Source organism: Pseudophryne corroboree, chromosome 9, assembly GCF_028390025.1.
Source record: "Pseudophryne corroboree isolate aPseCor3 chromosome 9, aPseCor3.hap2, whole genome shotgun sequence".
NCBI lineage: Eukaryota > Metazoa > Chordata > Amphibia > Anura > Myobatrachidae > Pseudophryne > Pseudophryne corroboree.
In genome coordinates, this window is record NC_086452.1 from 122,815,955 (window position 1) to 122,839,412 (window position 23,458).

General features: G+C 47.2%; 1 long non-coding RNA gene across 1 annotated transcript in view; it reads right to left on the reverse strand.

Moving 5' to 3' along the window:
* The window catches only part of LOC134956773 (uncharacterized), a 74,071-nt gene extending 50,863 nt beyond the window's left edge, over nt 1-23,208 (reverse strand). Inside the window, exons 1-2 of the long non-coding RNA XR_010186161.1 lie at nt 23,057-23,208; nt 15,561-15,717 (exon numbers count right to left, since the gene is read on the reverse strand). This is a non-coding gene — a long non-coding RNA (uncharacterized LOC134956773). The remainder of the gene's footprint in view (nt 1-15,560; nt 15,718-23,056) is intronic.
* Nucleotides 23,209-23,458: the final 250 nt, after the last annotated feature.

The following is a 23,458-nucleotide window of genomic DNA, read 5'->3' on the forward strand; positions in this document are numbered from 1 at the left end:
AGTTTTGAATTTCACCTCGTTACCACCTCTTGCTTCAGCTAATGGAGCGGCAGGTTCAGGAGTGTTTGCTGGTGCTCCAGTCTTCAGCACGCGGTGGCTGAATGCCGAAAGTGGCCCACAATTCTTTGGGCCACCGACAGCATCTCTTGCATGCCCCTGTCATTTTTTTAAAAATTCTGCACCACCAAATTACATGTATGTGCAAAACATGGGACGTGCTGGAATTTGCCCACATGTAACGCACGCACAATATTTGTGGCGTTGTCCGATGTCACAAATCCCCAGGAGAGTCCAATTGGGGTAAACCAATCTGCGATGATGTTCCTCAGTTTCCAAAGTAAGGGGTTGTCAGCTGTGTGCCTCTTATGGAAAGCGGTGATACAAAGCGTAGCCTGCCTAGGAACGAGTTGGCATTTGCGAGATGCTGCTACTGGTGCCGCTGCTGTTGCTGCGGGAGGCAATATATCTACCCAGTGGGCTGTCACAGTCATATAGTCCTGAGTCTGCCCTGCTCCACTTGTCCACATGTCCATGGTTAAGTGGACATTGGATACAACTACATTTTTTAGGACACTGGTGACTCTTTTTCTGACGTGTGTGTACATTCTTGGTATCGCCTGCCTAGAGAATTGGAACCTAGATGGGATTTGGTACCGGGGACACACTACCTCAAGAAATTCTCTAAGTCCCTGTGAATTAACGGTGGATACCGGTCACATGTCTAACACCAACACAGCTGCCAAGGCCTGAGTTATCCACTTTGCAGCAGGATGACTGCTGTGATATTTAATCTTCCTCGCAAAGGACTGTTGGACAGTCAATTGCTTACTGGAAGTAGTACAAGTGGTCTTCCGACTTCCCCTCTGGGATGATGATCGACTCCCAGCAGCAACAACAGCAGCACCAGCAGCAGTATGTGTTACACTCGAGGATCCATCAGAGGAATCCCAGTTAGGAGAGGACTAGTCAGACTTGCCAGTGATATGGCCTGCAGGACTACTGGCGTTCCTGTCTAAGGAGGAAATTGACACTGAGGGAGTTGGTGGTGTGGTTTGCAGGAGCTTGGGTACAAGAGGAAGGGATTTATTTGTCAGTGGACTGCTTCCGCTGTCACCCAAAGTTTTTGAACTTGTCAATGACTTCTGATGAATGCGCTCCAGGTGACATATAAGGGAGGATGTTCCTAGGTGGTTAACGTCCTTACCCCTACTTATTACAGCTTGACAAAGGCAACACACGGCTTGACACCAGTTGTCTGCATTTCTGTTGAAATAATTCCACACCGAAGAGGTGATTATTTTGGTATTTTGACCAGGCACGTCAATGGCCTTATTCATCCCATGGACAACAGAAGTCTCCTCGGGTGCCTGATTTAAACAAACCACCTCACCATCAGAATCCTCCTTGTTAATTTCCTCCTCAGCGCCAGCAAAACCCATATCCTCATCCTGGTGTACTTCAACAGTGACATCTTCAATTTGACTATCAGAAACTGGACTGTGGGTGCTCCTTCCAGCACTTCCAGGGGGCACGCAAATGGTGGAAGGAGCCACCTCTTCCCGTCCAGTGTTGGGAAGGTCAGGCATCGCAACCGACACAATTGGACTCTCCTTGGGGATTTGTGATTTAGAAGAATGCACAGTTCTTTGCTGTGCTTTTGCCATCTTAACTCTTTTCAGTTTTCTAGCGTGAGGATGAGTGCTTCCATCCTCATGTGAAGCTGAACCACGAACATAGGCCAGGGCCTCAGCCGTTCCTTGCCACTCCGTGTCGTAAATGGCATATTGGCAAGTTTACGCTTCTCCTCAGATGCTTTTAATTTAGATTTTTGGGTCATTTTACTGAACTTTAGTTTTTTTTATTTTACATGCTCTCTACTATGACATTGGGCATCGGCCTTGGCAGACGACATTGATGGCATTGAATCATCTCTGCCATGACTAGTGGCAGCAGCTTCAGCACTAGGTGGAAGTGGATCTTGATCTTTCCCTATTTCACCCTCCACATTTTTGTTCTCCATTTTTTAATGTGTGGAATTGTACGCCAGTAATATTATTATATAAATAGCAATGGCCTACTGTACTGTACAACTATATACTGTTGGTCACCAAAATGCTGCACTGTACTACTATATATACTGCTCACAAAAATGCAGCACAGATATGGAATGGATACTTGTAGTGACACAGAGCTGCAAGATACAGCAATGGCCTACTGTACTGTACAACTATATACTGTTGGTCACCAAAATACTGCACTGTACTACTATATATACTGTTCACAAAAATGCAGCACAGATATGTAATGGATACTTGCAGTGACACGGAGCTGCAAGATACAGCAATGGCCTACTGTACTGTACAACTATATACTGTTGGTCACCAAAATGCTGCACTGTACTACTATATATACTGCTCACAAAAATGCAGCACAGATATGGAATGGATACTTGCAGTGACACGGAGCTGTAAGATACAGCAATGGCCTACTGTACTGTACAACTATATACCGTTGGTCACCAAAATGCTGCACTGTACTACTATATATACTGCTCACAAAAATGCAGCACAGATATGGAATGGATACTTGCAGTGACATGGAGCTGCAAGATACAGCAATAGCCTGCTGTACTGTACAACTATATACTGTTGGCCACCAAAATGCTGCACTGTACTACTATATATACTGCTCACAAAAATGCAGCACAGATATGGAATGCATACTTGCAGTGACACGGGCCTGCAAGATACAGCAATAGCCTACTGTACTGTAAAACTATATACTGTTGGTCACCAAAATGCTGCACTGTACTACTATATATACTGCTCACAAAAATGCAGCACAGATATGGAATGCATACTTGCAGTGACACGGACCTGCAAGATACAGCAATGGCCTACTGTACTGTACAACTATATACTGTTGGTCACCAAAATGCAGCACACTGAGCACAGATATTTGCAGCACACTGAGCACAGATATGGAGCTTTACAGGCAGAGAACTTAGATATTTGCAGCACACTGAGCACAGATATTTGCAGCACATTGAGCACAGATATGGAGCTTTTCAGGCAGAGAACGTAGCCACGTCCTCGCCGTTCAATCTCCAATGCACGAGTTAAAATGGAGGCGACGCGCGGCTCTTTATATAGAATACCAATCTCACGAGAATCCGACAGTGGGATGATGACGTTTGGCCGCGTTCGGGTTAACCGAGCAAGGCGGGAAGATCCGAGGCTGCCTCGGACCAGTGTAGAATAGGTGAAGTTTGGGGGGGTTCGGATCTCGATGAATATATATATATCTCTGGAGATCTGGCACTCCACGCAAATCACTTAAGCTGCAGCCGGTGCCCTCACAAGGGAGTAGATACTGGTATTGCAGGTGTGGCACTCAAAGCATACTTTCAATAAAAGGCACAGTGGTTGAAGGTTAACTTCAATAGACCTAAATACACCCGGCACTCCTGAGACTCAAACGGCATCTGCTTTGGTGCCCTCCCTAGCTGCATAAGTCCATAGACAGGGGAGAAGATGGGCGGCACTCAGAGGACTTGTAGAATCCATTTATTTAACAAGGATACATCAAACAATGGTTTTGGTCAGCAGCCCATCGCCAGGGATGAACATACACTATGTTAAACATACAATTTATACACACAGACCCTTCCCCCTAAACCCGTGTGCAAATATGGCCTCACCTGCGGGACGCCTCCGGTGTGCAATCAGCCGCACTGATGGCAGCCGTTTACTCCCAGCAGCAGCTCCATCACAGCGGGTGACTTCATCTGTAAGCGTCCACACAGGGACGTCGCGTGCCACATGGATGCTTACGGATGAGGTCACCCGCTGTGATGGAGCGGCTGCTGGGAGTGAGTGGCTGCTGTCAGCACGGCTGATTGCACACCGAAGGCATCCCTCGGGTGAGGCTGTTTTTGCACACGGGCTTAGGGATAAGGGTCTGTGGGTATAAATTGTCTGTTTCATGTATTGTATGTTCATCCCTAATGACAGGCTGCTGCTCGAGAAAATTGTTGGATGTATCCATGTTAAATAAACAGATTCTACAAGTCTTCAGAGTGCAGCCCATGTTCTCCCATATATATACATATATATATATCTATCTATCTATATATTAGAGATGAGCGGGTTCGGTTCTCAGAGAACCGAACCCTACCGGACTTTACGCTCTGAGCCCGGTTCCGAGTCAGGCTCGGGTTTTCCTGCCTGACTCGGAAACCCGACCGAGGCAAAACGTCATCATCCAGCTGTCGGATTCTCGCAGGATTTGGATTCCATATAAGGAGCTGCGCGTCGCTGCCATTTTCACTCCAGTCTCGGAGAGTGTATTGAGAGGATGTGTCCTCAGTGTTCAGTGTCTGTTTGGGGGCGGGAAAGTGGGGTGGCGAGTCTCGGATGTGGCGTGCTGCTCAGTCCAGTGTAGTCAGTATATTGTGCTGCTTCAGTCCAGCCAGTGACAGTGTTGGTGTCCTCTGCTGCCATATATCCAGTGTAGCTGTATAAAGTGGTGCTGTGTTGTGCTGTCAATTCCAGTGTAGTCAGTATATTGTGCTGCATCAGTCCAGCCAGTCACAGTGTTGGTGTCCTCTGCTGCCATATATCCAGTGTAGCTGTATAAAGTGGTGCTGTGTTGTCCTGTGTTGTCCTGCATCAGACCAGTGGTAGTGTCCTGTTCACTGCTATATGTCCACTGCTACAGTATTATTATTATTATTATTATTATAATAATAATAATAATAATAATAACAACAACAACCACAAGTCCCTTACAGTGTTGTTGTGCTGCATCAGACCAGTGGTAGTGTCCTGTCCATAGTCATTCCAGTGACGAGGCAGTCACAGTGGTATACGCTGCTGCTATATGTCCACTGCTACAGCATTATAATAATAATAACAACAACCACAAGTCCCTTACAGTGTTGTTGTTTTGTGCTGCATCAGACCAGTGGTAGTGTCCTGTCCATAGTCATTCCAGTGACGAGGCAGTCACATTGGTATACACTGCTGCTATATGTCCACTGCTACAGTATAATAATAATAACAACAACAACAACAACAACAACAACAACAACAACAACAGCAAGTCCCTTACAGTGTTGCTGTGTTGTGCTGCATCAGATCAGTGGTAATGTCCTCGTCATCAGCAATCAGTCATTCCTGTGCCGCATAATGTCTTATATAACTCCCAAAAAATAATGGAGAACAAAAATTTGGAAGATAAAATAGGGAAAGATCAAGAACCACTTCCTCCTAGTGCTGAAGCTGCTGCTACTAGCCATGACATAGACAATGAAATGCCATCAACGTCGTCTGCCAAGGCCGATGCCCAATGTGATAGTAGAGGGCATGTAAAATCCAAAAAGCCAAAGTTTAGTAAAGAGAACCAAAAAAAAGAAATTTAAATCATCTGAGGAGAAATGTAAACTTGCCAATATGCCATTTACGACACGGAGTGGCAAGGAATGGCTGAGGCCCTGGCCTATGTTCATGGCTAGTGGTTCAGCTTCACATGACGATGGAAGCCCTCATCCTCCCGCTAGAAAAATTAAAAGAGTTAAGCTGGAAAGAGCACAGAAAAGAACTGTGCGTTCTGAGATGGTATCACAAATCCCCAAGGAGAGTCCAAGTGTGTCGGTGGTTGTGATGCCTGACCTTCCCAACACTGGACAGGATGAGGTGGCTCCTTCCACCATTCGCACACCCACTGCAAGTGCTGGAAGGAGCACCCACAGTCCAGTTCCTGATATTCAAATTGAAGATGTCACTGTTGAAGTACACCAGGATGAGGATATGGGTTTTGCTGGCGCTGAGGAGGAAGTTGACAATGAGGATTCTGATGGTGAGGTGGTTTGTTTAAGTCAGGCACCGGGGGAGACACCTGTTGTCTGTGGGATGAAGAAGCCCATTGTGATGCCTGGGCAAACTACCAAAAAAGCCACCTCTTCGGTGTGGAATTATTTCTCCACAAATCCGGTCAACAGGTGTCAAGCCATCTGTAGCCTCTGTCAATCTGTAATAAGTAGGGGTAAGGATGTTAACCACCTAGGAACATCCTTCCTTATACATCACCTGCAGCGCATTTATCATAAGTCAGTGTCAAGTTGTGAAACTTTGTATAAGAGCATAAGCAGTCCACTGACACCTAAATCCCTTCTTCCTCCTGTACCCAAGCTCCTGCAAGCCACACCACCAACTCCCTCAACGTCAACTTCCTCCTCAGTCAGGACAGGAACATCAGTAGTCCTGCAGGCCATGTCACTGTCAAGACTGAAGAGTCCTCTCCTAACCGGGATTCCTCCGGAGGACCCTTGAGTGGTATGCCTGTTGTTTCTGCTTGGATTCAATCGTTACCCCAGAGGGGAAGTCGGAAGACCACATGTACTACCTGTCACGATCCGGGTATCTGGACGCCATTACTTACCCTTCAGATGCCTCCTAAGGCTGGCTCAGCGCTCCAGGACCGGATCCCATCGGTTATCCTGATGTTTACATTCCTGCATCCTCTCCTGTCTCTCTGAGACGCGGTCACAGTAAACGCCATATTACATCTGGCATGGCGTCTCCCGCGGCCTCCGCCGCCGTCCCTGAGTTTCTGCATGCAAAGTGTCAGAGTGGCGATTACGTCAGCCGCGGCCTCCGCTGTGCCCGCGTGGTTTGGATGTGCATTCATCAGTCTGGCGTCTCCTGTCTCCTGTGGCCGGCGCCGCCATTGCTGCTTCAATTCTCACATGGATTACAAACCAAACTTCCCTCCAAGTGTCTGCATGGGCGCAGCCATCTTGGATTTTGTCATCTGATCATTTTCACCAATCTGCTGTCTGTATTGTTGATTTGCATAATTGCCTAGCCAACCCCTTCCTTGCTGCAGGTATAAGTAAGCTGTGCCTGAGCAAGGAAGGCGTCAGTGCTTTGGTTGTCTAACCTAGTTCCAGTTTGTCTCTCTCCTGTGGTTGTCTTCCAGGTTCCAGCTCCTGTCTCCAGACTTCTGTTACAGAGACCCGCACCAGCATTCCATCTGCGGTGTAGCCTGACTCTCCGATCCATTCTGGACTCACCTGTTTCCAGTTACAACAATCACCTGCTTCCAGCCCAGCTTCCAGCAGTGTACAGCTTCTCTTAAAGGGCCGGTGTCCTTTCTGCAGTTTACCACTCTCCACCGGTATTATTATTTCACCGCTCTCAAACTCCAAACTTCATCAATCACCTGCTTCCAGCCCAGCTTCCAGCAGTGTACAGCTTCTCTTAAAGGGCCGGTGTCCTTTCTGCAGTTTACCACTCTCCACCGGTATTATTATTTCACCGCTCTCAAACTCCAAACTTCATTATTACTTCATCGCTCTCAAGTTCGTTTATTATTTAACTGGTTCCAGCCAGTATCCACTCCGTACCAACAACAGTCTGGTTCCAGCCAGTATCCACAGCAGCCGTTTTATCTTCAGCAACCCAGCCTTTCCTGGAACACCAGCTGGTACGATCCTGGGTTCTCTCCATTGCTACAGTCAGGTCTGGTAAGGACTTTCCAACTAGAAGATTATAAGAACTGTCTCACTCTACCAGTGCCTGTGGCCCTTGCCACCCTGTAGTACCCAGGAATTGTATTTATCCTCTGTTGACTTTTATGTTTCCTTTACTGCTGCTGTGTTACGGAGTTTGTCATAATAAACATCATTGACTTTTATCCTGGTTGTCGTGGTCACGCCTTCGGGCAGTTATTCTACATGTTACTTACATGTCTAGGGGTCTGATACAACCTCTCAGGTTCCGTTACATCTCAGCCCCTACAACTGAGGCTGTCTCCCGTCAGCTCAGGCCCTCAGTTGTGACAGTAAGCACTGACCTAATGAATCCAGCCGGAGACCAGGATCAAGCGGCCAGGCCAATGCAAGAACTGGCAGCCCGACTTGAACATCAGGAGGCTGCACAGGGCCACATCATCCGCTGTCTCCAGGATCTCTCTACACGGCTGGATGGGATTCAAACGACCCTCCGTGGACCTGGCACGTCCGGTGCGTCCACTACAGTGACACCAGCTGTAACCCCACCCACCTTACCCATTTCCAGTCCACATCTTCATCTTCCAACGCCAGCAAAATTTGATGGATCTCCAAGGTTCTGCAGGGGATTTCTCAATCAATGTGAAATCCACTTTGAGCTTCTACCTGGCAATTTCTTCAGTGACCGTACCAAAATTGCCTATATCATCTCCCTTCTCAGTGGCTCAGCCCTTGACTGGGCATCACCTTTATGGGAGAAGTCTGATCCCCTGCTATCCTCCTATACTGACTTTGTAGCTACATTCAGGCGCATCTTCGACGAGCCAGGCCGGATAACATCTGCTTCATCTGAGATTCTCCGTTTACGCCAGGGAACACGTACTGTGGGACAGTATCTCATACAGTTTAAAATCCTGGCATCCGAACTGGCATGGAACGACGAGGCCCTGTATGCTGCATTCTGGCATGGCTTATCAGAACGCATCAAGGATGAGTTAGCTACCAGAGACTTGCCCTCTAAGTTGGATGAGTTAATTTCTCTTTGCACGAAGGTTGATCTACGTTTCAGAGAGAGAGCAACTGAGCGAGGAAGATCATCTACTCCTAAATCTTCTGCTCCTCCTCCTCGTCAACCATCTCCATCCAAGGATGAGCCTATGCAAATTAGTCGTTCTCGTCTATCTCCCGCTGAGCGCCGAAGACGTCTCTCTGAGTCTCTCTGTCTCTACTGTGCAGCTCCGTCGCACACTGTCAATGCCTGTCCCAAACGTCCGGGACTCCAGATCCTAGCTCGCCAAGGAGAGGGCCGGCTAGGAGTAATGATCTCCTCTCCATCTCCTTATGACTGTAACCTCCCAGTGTCGCTCCAAATTGCTCAACGTTACAGGAACGTCATTGCCCTCCTTGATTCCGGAGCAGCTGGGAATTTCATAACCGAAGCTTATGTTAAACGGTGGTCCCTACCCACCGAGAGACTGTCCTCGTCCATCTCTTTGACTGCCGTGGATGGCAGCAAGATTTTTGACGCAGTCATTTCCTTAAGGACTCTTCCAGTTCGTCTGAGAGTGGGAGTTCTTCATTCTGAGTATATTTCTTTTTTAGTGATTCCAAGAGCCACACATCCAGTGGTTTTAGGCCTTCCATGGCTCCGTCTCCACAACCCATCAATTGACTGGACGACTACGCAAATACTGGCATGGGGTCCCTCCTGTGCTGAGACTTGTTTAGCCAAAGTTCTTCCTGTTTGTTCTTCCTTCCCCAGGTCATCTGATGTTCCGCCTCCTCCATATCAAGACTTCACGGACGTGTTCAGTAAAGCCTCTGCTGATATCCTTCCTCCTCATAGAGAATGGGACTGCCCAATCGACCTCATTCCAGGGAAGGTTCCACCGCGAGGCCGAACTTATCCGTTGTCTCTGCCTGAGACACACTCCATGGAAGAGTACATCAAAGAGAACCTGGCGAAGGGTTTCATCCGACCATCTTCTTCTCCAGCCGGCGCAGGCTTCTTCGTTAAGAAGAAAGACGGTGGTCTGCGTCCGTGCATCGACTACAGAGGTCTGAACGACATTACCGTCAAGAACCGATACCCTTTACCCCTGATTACCGAGCTCTTTGATAGAGTTAGTGGTGCAACTATTTTCACAAAGCTGGACTTGAGGGGTGCCTACAATCTCATCCGAATCCGTGAGGGTGACGAGTGGAAGACCGCCTTTAACACCCGTGACGGACATTATGAGTACCTCGTCATGCCCTTCGGATTGAGCAATGCTCCAGCAGTCTTCCAGCACTTCGTGAATGAGATTTTCAGGGACATCTTGTACCGCCATGTCGTGGTTTATCTAGACGACATCCTCATCTTTGCTAATAATCTCGAAGATCATCGTTTCTGGGTAAAAGAGGTTCTTTCCCGTCTCCGTGTCAATCACCTCTATTGTAAATTGGAGAAGTGTGTGTTTGAAGTTAAAACCATTCCGTTTCTAGGTTACATTGTGTCCGGTTCCGGACTAGAGATGGATCCTGAGAAACTCCAAGCAATCCAGAATTGGCCTATACCCTTAAGCCTCAAAGGGGTCCAGAGGTTCTTAGGGTTCGCCAATTATTATAGAAAATTTATACGAGACTTTTCCACCATTGTGGCGCCTATCACTGCATTAACCAAGAAAGGTGCTAATCCGTCCAAGTGGTCCGAGGAAGCTACACAGGCCTTTCACCTTCTGAAGCAACGGTTCATCTCTGCACCAGTTCTGAAACAGCCCGACACCGACTCTCCTTTTATCTTAGAGGTAGATGCCTCCTCCGTTGGAGTAGGAGCGGTGTTATCCCAGAGGGCCAAAGATGGACATCTACATCCTTGCAGTTTCTTCTCCCGGAAGTTCTCCCCAGCTGAGCGCAACTATGCCATTGGCGATCAGGAGTTGCTAGCCATCAAGCTCGCTCTGGAGGAATGGAGATACCTGTTGGAGGGAGCTTCCCACTCAATCACCATTCTTACCGACCACAAAAATCTTTTATATCTCAAAGGCGCACAATGTCTGAATCCTCGTCAGGCCAGATGGGCACTTTTCTTCTCTAGGTTTGACTTTAAACTCCAGTTCTGTCCGGGTTCTCAGAATCGTAAGGCCGATGCCCTTTCCCGCTCATGGGAGCAAGAAAATGAGTCCGAGTCTGCAGACAAGCATCCTATTATTAATCCGTTGGCATTCTCCACGGTAGGGATGGACTCTACGCCTCCACCAGGGAAAAGTTTTGTTAAGCCAGTTCTAAGGAAGAAGCTCATGCATTGGGCCCATGCTTCCCGTTTTGCTGGACATACAGGCATTCAGAAAACCCTTGAATTTATTTCTAGGTCCTACTGGTGGCCAACTCTGAAGAAGGACGTTATGGAATTTATTGTCTCCTGCCCAAAGTGTGCCCAACACAAAGTCTCCCGCCAGTCGCCTGCGGGGCAACTGGTTCCATTATCTGTTCCCCGTCGACCTTAGACCCATTTGTCGATGGACTTTGTTTCCGATCTACCTATCTGCAACAAGTTTAATACCATCTGGGTGGTAGTTGACCGGTTCACCAAGATGGCACATTTCATCCCTCTCACCGGTCTTCCGTCAGCTTCCAAGTTGGCTCAAGTGTTTATACAAGAGATCTTCCGACTTCACGGTCTTCCTGAAGAGATCATCTTGGATCGTGGAGTACAATTTGTAGCCAAATTTTGGCGAAGTTTGTGTCAAGCCCTCCAAGTCAAGTTAAAGTTTTCCACGGCTTACCATCCTCAGACCAATGGTCAAACCGAGAGGGTGAATCAGGACTTGGAGGCCTTCCTCCGTATATATGTGTCTTCCTCTCAAGATGACTGGGTTCAACTCCTTCCTTGGGCCGAGTTCAGCCACAACAATCAATACCATTCCTCATCTTCTTCTACACCATTCTTCATTAATTATGGATTCCACCCTAAAGTCCCAGAATTCCAACCGCTTCCCGCAACTTCTGTTCCAGCAGTGGATGTCACCTTGCGTCAGTTTTCAAATAACTGGAGGAATGTCCGCGCAGCCCTGCTTAAAGCCTCATTCAGGTATAAGAAGTTTGCCATTAGAAAGCGTAGAGCGGTTCCTGCTCTCAAGGTGGGTGATCGTGTGTGGCTGTCCACGAAGAATTTGAGGTTGAGAGTTCCCAGCATGAAATTTGCACCTCGCTACATCGGACCCTTCAAGATTGAACAAGTCATCAATCCTGTTGCCTACAGGTTACAGTTACCATCCTTCTTGAAAATACCCAGGACATTTCATGTTTCTTTGTTGAAACCGCTGATCCTGAATCGGTTTCATTCCGCACTTCCTCCAGCTCCCAAAGTTCAGACTCAACGGGGAGTCGAGTACGAGGTGGCCAAGATTTTGGACTCACGTTTCCGTTACGGTCAGTTACAATACCTCATTGACTGGAAGGGCTATGGTCCTGAAGAACGCTCTTGGACCAATGCCTCAGACGTCCATGCTCCTGCCTTGATCCGAAATTTCCACGCAAAGTTTCCTTTAAAGCCTAAGAAGTGTCCTGGGGCCACTCCTAAAGGGGGGGGTGCTGTCACGATCCGGGTATCTGGACGCCATTACTTACCCTTCAGATGCCTCCTAAGGCTGGCTCAGCGCTCCAGGACCGGATCCCATCGGTTATCCTGATGTTTACATTCCTGCATCCTCTCCTGTCTCTCTGAGACGCGGTCACAGTAAACGCCATATTACATCTGGCATGGCGTCTCCCGCGGCCTCCGCCGCCGTCCCTGAGTTTCTGCATGCAAAGTGTCAGAGTGGCGATTACGTCAGCCGCGGCCTCCGCTGTGCCCGCGTGGTTTGGATGTGCATTCATCAGTCTGGCGTCTCCTGTCTCCTGTGGCCGGCGCCGCCATTGCTGCTTCAATTCTCACATGGATTACAAACCAAACTTCCCTCCAAGTGTCTGCATGGGCGCAGCCATCTTGGATTTTGTCATCTGATCATTTTCACCAATCTGCTGTCTGTATTGTTGATTTGCATAATTGCCTAGCCAACCCCTTCCTTGCTGCAGGTATAAGTAAGCTGTGCCTGAGCAAGGAAGGCGTCAGTGCTTTGGTTGTCTAACCTAGTTCCAGTTTGTCTCTCTCCTGTGGTTGTCTTCCAGGTTCCAGCTCCTGTCTCCAGACTTCTGCTACAGAGACCCGCACCAGCATTCCATCTGCGGTGTAGCCTGACTCTCCGATCCATTCTGGACTCACCTGTTTCCAGTTACAACAATCACCTGCTTCCAGCCCAGCTTCCAGCAGTGTACAGCTTCTCTTAAAGGGCCGGTGTCCTTTCTGCAGTTTACCACTCTCCACCGGTATTATTATTTCACCGCTCTCAAACTCCAAACTTCATCAATCACCTGCTTCCAGCCCAGCTTCCAGCAGTGTACAGCTTCTCTTAAAGGGCCGGTGTCCTTTCTGCAGTTTACCACTCTCCACCGGTATTATTATTTCACCGCTCTCAAACTCCAAACTTCATTATTACTTCATCGCTCTCAAGTTCGTTTATTATTTAACTGGTTCCAGCCAGTATCCACTCCGTACCAACAACAGTCTGGTTCCAGCCAGTATCCACAGCAGCCGTTTTATCTTCAGCAACCCAGCCTTTCCTGGAACACCAGCTGGTACGATCCTGGGTTTTCTCCATTGCTACAGTCAGGTCTGGTAAGGACTTTCCAACTAGAAGATTATAAGAACTGTCTCACTCTACCAGTGCCTGTGGCCCTTGCCACCCTGTAGTACCCAGGAATTGTATTTATCCTCTGTTGACTTTTATGTTTCCTTTACTGCTGCTGTGTTACGGAGTTTGTCATAATAAACATCATTGACTTTTATCCTGGTTGTCGTGGTCACGCCTTCGGGCAGTTATTCTACATGTTACTTTCATGTCTAGGGGTCTGATACAACCTCCCAGGTTCCGTTACATCTCAGCCCCTACAACTGAGGCTGTCTCCCGTCAGCTCAGGCCCTCAGTTGTGACACTACTTCCAGTAAGGAATTGACTGTCCAACAGTCCTTTGTGAGGAAGATGAAATTTGACAGCAGTCATTCTTTTGCAAAGCGGATTACTGAGGCCTTGACAGCTATGTTGGTGTTAGACGTGCGCCATTAGTTCAGTGGGACTTAGAGAATTGTTTGAAGTACTGTGTCCCCGGTGTCAAATCCCATCTAGGTTCCACTTCTCTAGGCAGGCGATACCGAGAATGTATACAGACATCAGAAAAAGAGTCACCAGTGTCCTACAAAATGCGGTTGTATCCAGTATCCACTTAACCACGGACATGTGGACAAGTGGAACAGGGCAGACTAAGGACTATATGACTGTGACAGCCCACTGGGTAGATGTATTGCCTCCCGCAGCAACAACAACAGCAGCGGCACAAGTAGTAGCATCTCGCAAATGCCAACTCGTTCCTAGGCAGGCTACGCTATGTATCACCGCTTTCCGTAAGAGGCACACAGCTGACAACCTCTTACGGAAACTGAGGAACATCATTGCAGAATGGCTTACCCCAACTGGACTCTCCTGGGGATTTGTGATATCAGACAATGCCACCAATATTGTGCGTGCATTACATGTGGGCAAATTCCAGCATGTCCCATGTTTTGCACATACAATAAATTTGGTGGGGCAGAATTTTTTGAAAAATGACAGTGGTGTGCAGGAGATGCTGTCGGTGGCCCGAAAAATTGCGGGCCACTTTCGGCATTCTGCCACTGCGTGCTCAATACTGGAGCACCAGCAAACACTCCTGAACCTGCCCTGCCATCAACTGAAGCAAGAGGTGGTAACAAGGTGGAATTCAACACTCTATATGCTTCAGAGGATGGAGGAGCAGCAAAAGTCTATTTAAGCCTATACATCCACCTATGGTATAGGCAAAGGAGGGGTAATGCACCTGACTCAAGCACAGTCGAGAGGGATTTCTGTCTTGTGCCATGTTCTCTAACCCTTCGAACTTGCCACACGTGAAGTCAGTTCAGACGCTGCCAGCTTAAGTCAGGTCATTGCCCTCATCAGGCTTTTGCAGAAGCAACAGGAGAAATTGAAGGAGGAGCTAAGACGGAGCGATTCCGCAAAGTATGTGGGACTTGTGAATGGAGCCCTTCATTCGCTTTGCCAGGATTCAAGGGTGGTCAATCTGTTGAAATCAGAGCACTACATTTTGGCCACTGTACTCGATGCTAGGTTTAAAGCCTACATTGTATCTCTCTTTCTGGCAGACACAAGTGTGCAGAGATGCAAAGACCTGCTGGTTAGTAAATTGTCAACTCAAGCGGAATGTGACCCATCAACAGCTCGTCCTTCAATTTCTCCCGCCACCAGGGCTGCAAGGAAAAGGATAAGATTTCCTAGCCCACCCGCTGGCGGTGATGCAGGGCAGTCAGTAGCGAAAGCTGACATCTGTGATTTTAGCTGTTTTTATGTTTTTTTCAAAAATCATCCAGATCCAAAACCAATTTATTTACCTGAGTGCCATTGTCAACATGTCCACTACATTGGGGAGCTGCTTAGTCCTCTAATATGGAAGATGGAAGGCAACAGGAGAGGTATACTCTTTTATGCTGAGAGTTCCAGGCTTAACGTTTATATATATATATATATATATATATATATATAAGAGAGAGAGAGAGAGAGAGAGAGAGAGAGAGAGAGAGAGAGAGAGAGAGAGAGAGACTCACTTTCCCCAGGTAATGAAAAAAGAAAAACTAGAACTCACTTTCAGATATGAAAAATGATTATTTATTCTTCATTAACATTCCATTGCATATAGACCAACAGCTGCAGCCTGACATCTAGTGCAAGTAGGTCCGGTACTCCATTTATAATAAGCAGCTATTAGCGTGCCTTTGTCGAAATGCATAGATTCCAAGTGTTTCCTGCTTCCACAGACAATAAAACACGGCACTGCTGGATGTATTCAAACAAACTTTTTACTGCTTCTTCAACTTTTTGGGGACCTCTTTCCCTGTATTCAGGAAGCACATATGACAAACAAACATGCAAGATCTTACCTTATACCCTCACCGAAAGGAGTGCTCACTTCCCAGTTTGTGCTGGATTTGGGTCACTTGATCGGGACACATGCTGCTCATCAGCATAACGTCATCCGCAATGTTCTCCTGTGCTGTAATGCCAACGCAGGACTCTCCCCCATTCCTGGTCACACAGCTGAAAGTGAAAAAGAGGAATGGTATGGAGCAAGAAAAATAGCAAAATACAATAGCAACAGTAACACTTCTAAAGCAGATATAGGGGGTCATTCCGAGTTGTTCGCTCGGTAAAAATCTTCGCATCGCAGCGATTTTCCGCTTAATGCGCATGCGCAATGTCCGCACTGCGACTGCGCCAAGTAAATTTGCTATGCACTTAGGAATTTTACTCACGGCATTTTCATCGTTCTGGCGATCGTAATGTGATTGACAGGAAATAGGTGTTACTGGGCGGAAACAGGCCGTTTTATGGGCGTGTGGGAAAAAACGCTACCGTTTCCGGAAAAAACGCAGGAGTGGCTGGAGAAACGGGGGAGTGTCTGGGCGAACGCTGGGTGTGTTTGTGACGTCAAAACAGGAACGACAAGCAGTGAAATGATCGCAGATGCCGAGTAAGTCTGAAGCTACTCAGAAACTGCTACGAGGTGTGTAATCGCAATATTGCGAATACATCGTTCGCAATTTTAAGATGCTAAGATTCACTCCCAGTAGGCGGCGGCTTAGCATGAGCAAATCTGCTAAAATTCACTTGCGAGCGAACAACTCGGAATGACCCCCATAGTTACACCTTACACATGATATAAGAAATGTTACTTAAAGTAACAAATTTTTCCGAATAGGTGTATATCAAGACAATTGTTTTTAAGCTGTCAGAGATTAGGAAATACAGAATGTTGTCTTAGAAGAAACTACATAAGAATGTTCCACGCAATGTGAAGATATCTGTAACTTCAACCATGCACAGCTGTGCATGTCAGCTGTGCGTTCCAATACTCAAGCGTTCCTTCTCTAAGCGTCTTGAAAATGAACAGTTAAAAAAACAGATCCTGCATTGGATTGAACTTAACCATCTTCCTTTTTCTTCTCATCCTCAGGTATGTTCAAATCTCCCCATGTAATCTGCCTATTGCTATCTGCACCTATGCAAATCATCTATATTCCAAGTGTATGTTCAAATCTCCCCATGTAATCTGCCTATTGCTATCTGCACCTATGCAAATCATCTCTATTCCAAATGTATGTTCAAATCTCCCCATGTAATCTGCCTATTGCTATCTGCACCTATGCAAATCATCTATATTCCAAATGTATGTTCAAATCTCCCCATGTAATCTGCCTATTGCTATCTGCACCTATGCAAATCCTCTATATTCCAAATGTATGTTCAAATCATTTGTTAGACAGTTTTGTGATTTATGCTTTTGTTTGTAATTTAAAATACCTGCGTTTCAAAGCTTGGTCAGTGCCGCATATTTAATTAAGGCTCACTGGGCTGGTGTTTGTTTAGTCAATCACTGTGTAATGTAACACCTTTGATTAGTGGGACATTTGCCTCAGCTGTAGTTGGGTCAATTTCCCATAGTATATCTGTAACTTCAATAAAACACAAAAGGTAAATTGATCTATTCTGGCGCACCCCTGCAGCTGAGACTTGAGGGGTGCCTACAATCTCATCCGAATCCGTGAGGGTGACGAGTGGAAGACCGCCTTTAACACCCGTGACGGACATTATGAGTACCTCGTCATGCCCTTCGGATTGAGCAATGCTCCAGCAGTCTTCCAGCACTTCGTGAATGAGATTTTCAGGGACATCTTGTACCGCCATGTCGTGGTTTATCTAGACGACATCCTCATCTTTGCTAATAATCTCGAAGATCATCGTTTCTGGGTAAAAGAGGTTCTTTCCCGTCTCCGTGTCAATCACCTCTATTGTAAATTGGAGAAGTGTGTGTTTGAAGTTAAAACCATTCCGTTTCTAGGTTACATTGTGTCCGGTTCCGGACTAGAGATGGATCCTGAGAAACTCCAAGCAATCCAGAATTTGCCTATACCCTTAAGCCTCAAAGGGGTCCAGAGGTTCTTAGGGTTCGCCAATTATTGTAGAAAATTTATACAAGACTTTTCCACCATTGTGGCGCCTATCACTGCATTAACCAAGAAAGGTGCTAATCCGTCCAAGTGGTCCGAGGAAGCTACACAGGCCTTTCACCTTCTGAAGCAACGGTTCATCTCTGCACCAGTTCTGAAACAGCCCGACACCGACTCTCCTTTTATCTTAGAGGTAGATGCCTCCTCCGTTGGAGTAGGAGCGGTGTTATCCCAGAGAGCCAAAGATGGACATCTACATCCTTGCAGTTTCTTCTCCCGGAAGTTCTCCCCAGCTGAGCGCAACTATGCCATTGGCGATCAGGAGTTGCTAGCCATCAAGCTCGCTCTGGAGGAATGGAGATACCTGTTGGAGGGAGCTTCCCACTCAATCACCATTCTTACCGACCACAAAAATCTTTTATATCTCAAAGGCGCACAATGTCTGAATCCTCGTCAGGCCAGATGGGCACTTTTCTTCTCTAGGTTTGACTTTAAACTCCAGTTCTGTCCGGGTTCTCAGAATCGTAAGGCCGATGCCCTTTCCCGCTCATGGGAGCAAGAAAATGAGTCCGAGTCTGCAGACAAGCATCCTATTATTAATCCGTTGGCATTCTCTACGGTAGGGATGGACTCTACGCCTCCACCAGGGAAAAGTTTTGTTAAGCCAGTTCTAAGGAAGAAGCTCATGCATTGGGCCCATGCTTCCCGTTTTGCTGGACATACAGGCATTCAGAAAACCCTTGAATTTATTTCTAGGTCCTACTGGTGGCCAACTCTGAAGAAGGACGTTATGGAATTTATTGTCTCCTGCCCAAAGTGTGCCCAACACAAAGTCTCCCGCCAGTCGCCTGCGGGGCAACTGGTTCCATTATCTGTTCCCCGTCGACCTTGGACCCATTTGTCGATGGACTTTGTTTCCGATCTACCTATCTGCAACAAGTTTAATACCATCTGGGTGGTAGTTGACCGGTTCACCAAGATGGCACATTTCATCCCTCTCACCGGTCTTCCGTCAGCTTCCAAGTTGGCTCAAGTGTTTATACAAGAGATCTTCCGACTTCACGGTCTTCCTGAAGAGATCATCTTGGATCGTGGAGTACAATTTGTAGCCAAATTTTGGCGAAGTTTGTGTCAAGCCCTCCAAGTCAAGTTAAAGTTTTCCACGGCTTACCATCCTCAGACCAATGGTCAAACCGAGAGGGTGAATCAGGACTTGGAGGCCTTCCTCCGTATATATGTGTCTTCCTCTCAAGATGACTGGGTTCAACTCCTTCCTTGGGCCGAGTTCAGCCACAACAATCAATACCATTCCTCATCTTCTTCTACACCATTCTTCATTAATTATGGATTCCACCCTAAAGTCCCAGAATTCCAACCGCTTCCCGCAACTTCTGTTCCAGCAGTGGATGTCACCTTGCGTCAGTTTTCAAATAACTGGAGGAATGTCCGCGCAGCCCTGCTTAAGGCCTCATTCAGGTATAAGAAGTTTGCCGTTAGAAAGCGTAGAGCGGTTCCTGCTCTCAAGGTGGGTGATCGTGTGTGGCTGTCCACGAAGAATTTGAGGTTGAGAGTTCCCAGCATGAAATTTGCACCTCGCTACATCGGACCCTTCAAGATTGAACAAGTCATCAATCCTGTTGCCTACAGGTTACAGTTACCATCCTTCTTGAAAATACCCAGGACATTTCATGTTTCTTTGTTGAAACCGCTGATCCTGAATCGGTTTCATTCCGCACTTCCTCCAGCTCCCAAAGTTCAGACTCAACGGGGAGTCGAGTACGAGGTGGCCAAGATTTTGGACTCACGTTTCCGTTACGGTCAGTTACAATACCTCATTGACTGGAAGGGCTATGGTCCTGAAGAACGCTCTTGGACCAATGCCTCAGACGTCCATGCTCCTGCCTTGATCCGAAATTTCCACGCAAAGTTTCCTTTAAAGCCTAAGAAGTGTCCTGGGGCCACTCCTAAAGGGGGGGGTGCTGTCACGATCCGGGTATCTGGACGCCATTACTTACCCTTCAGATGCCTCCTAAGGCTGGCTCAGCGCTCCAGGACCGGATCCCATCGGTTATCCTGATGTTTACATTCCTGCATCCTCTCCTGTCTCTCTGAGACGCGGTCACAGTAAACGCCATATTACATCTGGCATGGCGTCTCCCGCGGCCTCCGCCGCCGTCCCTGAGTTTCTGCATGCAAAGTGTCAGAGTGGCGATTACGTCAGCCGCGGCCTCCGCTGTGCCCGCGTGGTTTGGATGTGCATTCATCAGTCTGGCGTCTCCTGTCTCCTGTGGCCGGCGCCGCCATTGCTGCTTCAATTCTCACATGGATTACAAACCAAACTTCCCTCCAAGTGTCTGCATGGGCGCAGCCATCTTGGATTTTGTCATCTGATCATTTTCACCAATCTGCTGTCTGTATTGTTGATTTGCATAATTGCCTAGCCAACCCCTTCCTTGCTGCAGGTATAAGTAAGCTGTGCCTGAGCAAGGAAGGCGTCAGTGCTTTGGTTGTCTAACCTAGTTCCAGTTTGTCTCTCTCCTGTGGTTGTCTTCCAGGTTCCAGCTCCTGTCTCCAGACTTCTGCTACAGAGACCCGCACCAGCATTCCATCTGCGGTGTAGCCTGACTCTCCGATCCATTCTGGACTCACCTGTTTCCAGTTACAACAATCACCTGCTTCCAGCCCAGCTTCCAGCAGTGTACAGCTTCTCTTAAAGGGCCGGTGTCCTTTCTGCAGTTTACCACTCTCCACCGGTATTATTATTTCACCGCTCTCAAACTCCAAACTTCATCAATCACCTGCTTCCAGCCCAGCTTCCAGCAGTGTACAGCTTCTCTTAAAGGGCCGGTGTCCTTTCTGCAGTTTACCACTCTCCACCGGTATTATTATTTCACCGCTCTCAAACTCCAAACTTCATTATTACTTCATCGCTCTCAAGTTCGTTTATTATTTAACTGGTTCCAGCCAGTATCCACTCCGTACCAACAACAGTCTGGTTCCAGCCAGTATCCACAGCAGCCGTTTTATCTTCAGCAACCCAGCCTTTCCTGGAACACCAGCTGGTACGATCCTGGGTTCTCTCCATTGCTACAGTCAGGTCTGGTAAGGACTTTCCAACTAGAAGATTATAAGAACTGTCTCACTCTACCAGTGCCTGTGGCCCTTGCCACCCTGTAGTACCCAGGAATTGTATTTATCCTCTGTTGACTTTTATGTTTCCTTTACTGCTGCTGTGTTACGGAGTTTGTCATAATAAACATCATTGACTTTTATCCTGGTTGTCGTGGTCACGCCTTCGGGCAGTTATTCTACATGTTACTTACATGTCTAGGGGTCTGATACAACCTCCCAGGTTCCGTTACATCTCAGCCCCTACAACTGAGGCTGTCTCCCGTCAGCTCAGGCCCTCAGTTGTGACACTACTTCCAGTAAGGAATTGACTGTCCAACAGTCCTTTGTGAGGAAGATGAAATTTGACAGCAGTCATTCTTTTGCAAAGCGGATTACTGAGGCCTTGACAGCTATGTTGGTGTTAGACGTGCGCCATTAGTTCAGTGGGACTTAGAGAATTGTTTGAAGTACTGTGTCCCCGGTGTCAAATCCCATCTAGGTTCCACTTCTCTAGGCAGGCGATACCGAGAATGTATACAGACATCAGAAAAAGAGTCACCAGTGTCCTACAAAATGCGGTTGTATCCAGTATCCACTTAACCACGGACATGTGGACAAGTGGAACAGGGCAGACTAAGGACTATATGACTGTGACAGCCCACTGGGTAGATGTATTGCCTCCCGCAGCAACAACAACAGCAGCGGCACAAGTAGTAGCATCTCGCAAATGCCAACTCGTTCCTAGGCAGGCTACGCTATGTATCACCGCTTTCCGTAAGAGGCACACAGCTGACAACCTCTTACGGAAACTGAGGAACATCATTGCAGAATGGCTTACCCCAACTGGACTCTCCTGGGGATTTGTGATATCAGACAATGCCACCAATATTGTGCGTGCATTACATGTGGGCAAATTCCAGCATGTCCCATGTTTTGCACATACAATAAATTTGGTGGGGCAGAATTTTTTGAAAAATGACAGTGGTGTGCAGGAGATGCTGTCGGTGGCCCGAAAAATTGCGGGCCACTTTCGGCATTCTGCCACTGCGTGCTCAATACTGGAGCACCAGCAAACACTCCTGAACCTGCCCTGCCATCAACTGAAGCAAGAGGTGGTAACAAGGTGGAATTCAACACTCTATATGCTTCAGAGGATGGAGGAGCAGCAAAAGTCTATTTAAGCCTATACATCCACCTATGGTATAGGCAAAGGAGGGGTAATGCACCTGACTCAAGCACAGTCGAGAGGGATTTCTGTCTTGTGCCATGTTCTCTAACCCTTCGAACTTGCCACACGTGAAGTCAGTTCAGACACTGCCAGCTTAAGTCAGGTCATTGCCCTCATCAGGCTTTTGCAGAAGCAACAGGAGAAATTGAAGGAGGAGCTAAGACGGAGCGATTCCGCAAAGTATGTGGGACTTGTGAATGGAGCCCTTCATTCGCTTTGCCAGGATTCAAGGGTGGTCAATCTGTTGAAATCAGAGCACTACATTTTGGCCACTGCACTCGATGCTAGGTTTAAAGCCTACATTGTATCTCTCTTTCTGGCAGACACAAGTGTGCAGAGATGCAAAGACCTGCTGGTTAGTAAATTGTCAACTCAAGCGGAATGTGACCCATCAACAGCTCGTCCTTCAATTTCTCCCGCCACCAGGGCTGCAAGGAAAAGGATAAGATTTCCTAGCCCACCCGCTGGTGGTGATGCAGGGCAGTCAGTAGCGAAAGCTGACATCTGTGATTTTAGCTGTTTTTATGTTTTTTTCAAAAATCATCCAGATCCAAAACCAATTTATTTACCTGAGTGCCATTGTCAACATGTCCACTACATTGGGGAGCTGCTTAGTCCTCTAATATGGAAGATGGAAGGCAACAGGAGAGGTATACTCTTTTATGCTGAGAGTTCCAGGCTTAACGTTTATATATATATATATATATATATAGAGAGAGAGAGAGAGAGAGAGAGAGAGAGAGAGAGAGAGACTCACTTTCCCCAGGTAATGAAAAAAGAAAAACTAGAACTCACTTTCAGATATGAAAAATGATTATTTATTCTTCATTAACATTCCATTGCATATAGACCAACAGCTGCAGCCTGACATCTAGTGCAAGTAGGTCCGGTACTCCATTTATAATAAGCAGCTATTAGCGTGCCTTTGTCGAAATGCATAGATTCCAAGTGTTTCCTGCTTCCACAGACAATAAAACACGGCACTGCTGGATGTATTCAAACAAACTTTTTACTGCTTCTTCAACTTTTTGGGGACCTCTTTCCCTGTATTCAGGAAGCACATATGACAAACAAACATGCAAGATCTTACCTTATACCCTCACCGAAAGGAGTGCTCACTTCCCAGTTTGTGCTGGATTTGGGTCACTTGATCGGGACACATGCTGCTCATCAGCATAACGTCATCCGCAATGTTCTCCTGTGCTGTAATGCCAACGCAGGACTCTCCCCCATTCCTGGTCACACAGCTGAAAGTGAAAAAGAGGAATAGTATGGAGCAAGAAAAATAGCAAAATACAATAGCAACAGTAACACTTCTAAAGCAGATATAGGGGGTCATTCCGAGTTGTTCGCTCGGTAAAAATCTTCGCATCGCAGCGATTTTCCGCTTAATGCGCATGCGCAATGTCCGCACTGCGACTGCGCCAAGTAAATTTGCTATGCACTTAGGAATTTTACTCACGGCATTTTCATCGTTCTGGCGATCGTAATG